The sequence below is a fragment of the Oncorhynchus gorbuscha genome, linkage group LG14 (genome assembly GCF_021184085.1).
Source record: "Oncorhynchus gorbuscha isolate QuinsamMale2020 ecotype Even-year linkage group LG14, OgorEven_v1.0, whole genome shotgun sequence".
NCBI classification, from domain to species: domain Eukaryota; kingdom Metazoa; phylum Chordata; class Actinopteri; order Salmoniformes; family Salmonidae; genus Oncorhynchus; species Oncorhynchus gorbuscha.
The window spans coordinates 81,834,259-81,838,478 of NC_060186.1; the positions used below are offsets into that span (position 1 = coordinate 81,834,259).

A 4,220-nucleotide genomic window follows, 5' to 3' on the forward strand; every position below is an offset into this window, starting at 1 on the left:
ACGTTTCATGCCGAGGACTTGTTAAAGGATATCCACTTCATGCACATATTTTCAAACGTATAGAAATGTACATTGGTCAGCACTGTCATTTTACCCATCCCTATTATCTGCTTTTACATTGAGAAATGAATATGTTTTGTTGTAGTTTGGTTTGGTTGAAGTGTTGTGGTATTATGTAAGTTATTAACTGGAGAGAGCATGCTGTTCTAGTTTAGAGAGGGATAGATCAAACTTGGCACATCATTTGGGCCACACTATTAATAAGAATGTCATTTCGGTATCCCCCTCCCACCCCCTGTACCCCATTACTGCTTTGGACATTTGCCAAATGGTGGACGCATGGCAGCTGGACGCATGCGCAGTGTGCCGTGATCAACACAGCTCAGCTTCATTCGCTCTTCAAGAAGGGGTCTTAAATGCCGATCGAAGTACTCAAACAAACTTTATACCAACGTTAAAATAACGAGTGAGCTTTCGTAGAGTGAACGGTCCATTGCTCCATATAGCGCTCCGACGTGCCGCTTAAATTAGTCCTATAGTTTATTTTACAGTTAAAAGTGTTGTTTTTTCCGCTGTTGTTCTGGTATCTTCGCTGAGGCTAAATGTCAGTCAGTCAGACCAACTCATGTGTTTGAACTTCTTCAGAGAACGAGTCCAGTCAGTCCCGGCGACAGCAGCAGAGCGAGCTGTGTGTTCCGCTGTTCCAACTCTTCTTCAATCTATCATCATGAGCTTGTCCAAAGAGTGAAAACGGAAATTGGAAACGAAAGTGTTTTTTTTTTAAAGTACAAACGAAGATATCCTCCCAACCCCAAGGTATGGTTTTTATTATTTCATTATTTTTTTGTTGTGTGTGTGAAAAAGCTTAGTCTAAATGTTGGCCAAATAGGTCTATAGAATAAAAAGGGCTATAAAACAGCCCATTGAAACGACGGGGTTATAACATGTTATGCAGGTGTAATTGTCTAATGTTGATATGCAGCCGTTATAAACTAAACTGAAAATCGAATAAATCCTGTTTTTATGAGCCCTTTTGTAGAGTAATGATTTTGCTATTTGTTTGACTATTTAGTCGCAATAACATGTTTTCATCTCCACTTATTAATTGACCTTTGAATAGATCAGTAGGCCTATAGGCTGCATTTAGGCGTATCTGCTGTCTATCAATGGGTAGTGTAGTAGACCTAGCTAGGCCTACTGTTCAACAATCATTAAATATTATAGCTTTGTTACACCTTAATATTTAGTAGGCCTAATTTTGAATGAGGTGTCATTAATATCTGTGCTAGATTTGGAATATATACATCTGAAATAGTGAAATAGTTCCCCAAAAAAACATTTTACAGTATATATTTATTATTTTAAGCCATGTATTTCTTACATCATACAGACTAATAATATAACTCTATAATTGTAATATTCCCTTTCCACTTTCACCGTTTAGAAACTTCGGCATTCGCGAGCTCCATGCAATGCGTTGCTCATGCCCTCGCAGTCGCCGGTGGCCACGAGCGCATACCGAAACAGCCTCCGTCTCTTGCGCTGTCCATCCTCGTGCCGAACGGGCCGCTTCTATCCCTCTCTTGTGCAGACCGGCGGACTCTCTCTCTCTCTCTCTCTCTGCCTCACTTGTGATCTTCACGTGTATTTTGTGTTTATATTTGATATGTAGGAAATGAGATTAGTATCCCCTACTGCAACACGCAGGACCACCAACCATGCATGCCACGACGCGCCACTTGCTCCGTCCCAGAATGGCCCTGGCTGGCTAACGGCCTGTCCCTAACAACTAGCAACAACATGATCTGAATCTGATACCTAACGAAATTCATACAGGATCGATTACACATTGAGGACGCATAGCCAAAACGCACTTATGCACAGCTAAGCGCAGTAGGCCTATCTCTATTGTTTTGGTGAGGTTTAGGGGTGTTGTAAATGGAAGTGTTCGCCCGGACTTGTATAGCCTGCGTTATTTTTAACTTTAACAATTGTCTTGAGGGAATATTGGTGACAAAATTCGTGACATAATTTGAATAGACATGTATTTCACATTATAGGCTATTCAACATGGGTGTAATGGTACTGTTAGGGTAGTGAAAGAATGACAAGATATCAAATAATGCTTTTAATGGTTTGGTAACTATGCAAGTCACAGGCCTATTCGTGCCAAAAAAAATTACGGAACTTCTAATGTATTAATCTATTACAATTTAGTGTGGTCGACTAAATGTTATTTACATCAATACATCATTTGCGTTTTTATTATTTTAATGATTGAGTGTAATTGTTTAATTTCAACAGATGAGGCTGACATTTGTTAGTCTTTCCGGGTCGCTTTGTGACACCTGTACTAGTGTATGTTCAGATGGAAAAGGTGAAGTCTACAGTAAACTGTTTACTTGCGTTATGACATAATCATTATTCGAGACAACTACGCATCAGAGACATCACGTGATGAACAATTGTCCCAAAATATTACCCATGACATCCAGTGGTTGCTCTTACGAGAAAATGTGGACCTCCCGCCCCCCTCCCTCAAATGCACACACATTTATTTCCAGCCCGTTATTTTGTAAAAACAGTAGCCTATAGAACCACATATAGTTGTGATTGCACCAACTCCAATTGATATCGTTCCCGTTTAGACCTACTTTAACAATTACGCACCACACAGAGTCGTAAATTAGTAACTTATCTTCGGGGCCTTTGCTGGAATAGTCTGCCAATACCGCGGTAGTAAACGCCTGAAATGTCTTTCCGACAATGGTAGTAAAACCGTGTTGACACGCGGGCATTACGGTATTTGGGGAGATGACCATGGTTCCTCTCGTGTGCCTGGACGTTTTATAAAGAATCTACCCAAACAGGAATTCCCAACACGTTTTGGAAACTCGAGAATAGCGGACCTTGGCTACAATAGAAAAAAAAATCAGATTCTGTTGTCAATAATGCACGTTTTGGATATGAAGAGGAGCGCTTTTCCCTCCACATCTGCGCTCTAGTCGAGACAATAGGATCGTGACATGTATGTAGCCTGTAAGGCCACGCGTGGCATGACTGACAGCCATGTTGATAGCGTCATGCCGGTTTGTTCAATAATTTCCTCGATTTCGTTTTTTTTATGGAGTGAAATTACCACAATGTAGATATGAAGCCGAGTTCATTCCCCACTCCCACCCATCTACCTTTCTCCTGCTCTCCCCTGTTACCCTACAGTGTCAATACCTACACCAAGAAATATAACTCTCCCTTCAGGGAGTTTGACGGAAATGGCACTGGCAGGCCTGCACATTGATTCGTTGCACAGAATCGAGAGAGAGAGAGAGAGAGAGAGAGAGAGAGAGAGAGAGAGAGAGAGAGAGAGAGAGAGAGAGAGAGAGAGAGAGAGAGAGAGAGAGAACGAGCTCGGTTGGCCTGAGAGAAGCATTATTGTCTTGGGTTTCAGGCCAACGTGAGCTCAACGCTATGAAAAATTAAAAGGATGCAAGACTAAAAGACAAAGACAACAAACGAGAAGAGTTGACGTTCGCCAGAGAACCAGAACCCAGCAGCTCTAACACGGAGTGAGACAGTCGGGGGGATTTAATGGTGTAGCCAGCCGGTGCTATTATTTATACTTCGGCCCTCATTTTTGTTTTTCATATTTCATATTTTATTGAACAGATAGAGAGCGGATGCCAGTGGAGAACGATAGAGGTTTTTTGTTGTCAAAAAGGGCACTAGTCGTGATGCAAACCTAGGCAGATACCGTAGACATGAGTGCAGGAGGCTATGATCACTAGACCATCCAGGCGACACACACAAGTCTCCTCTTCGTTGTTGGTGCAGTCCTCGCTGTATGAGTCACGTTACAATTCTCACCAAGTGGGTTATTAACTGGGAAGATGTGTAAGATGTTTTGTTTTTGCCTTCCACCTCTCTCTGTTCACTACAATAAATGTTCCTGTAAATGATTACTCAGCTTTACTTTCGGCTAGAGACTCTAGTCACTGAGCTCTTTTAAGTACAGGCCATTCTACTGCCAAAATGTTTGTCTATGGAGATTACATGGTGGTGTGCTCGATTTTATACACCTGTCTGCCAAGGGTGTGACTGAAATAGACGGATCCACTAATTTGAAGGGGTGTCCACATACTTTTGTGTATGTATGTGTGTATGTATATATATCACACACACACACACACACACACACACACACACACACACACACACACACA

At 41.7% G+C, this 4,220-nt stretch overlaps 1 protein-coding gene across 3 annotated transcripts in view; it reads left to right on the top strand.

Moving 5' to 3' along the window:
* The first annotated feature begins 381 nt into the window (after nucleotides 1–381).
* eya4 (EYA transcriptional coactivator and phosphatase 4) overlaps nucleotides 382–4,220 on the top strand; it is a 194,988-nt gene continuing 191,149 nt past the window's right edge. For all 3 annotated transcript variants that reach the window (XM_046299114.1, XM_046299113.1, XM_046299115.1), the window contains exon 1: nucleotides 382–816. The gene's annotated coding sequence lies outside the window, so the exon portion shown is untranslated. The remainder of the gene's footprint in view (nucleotides 817–4,220) is intronic.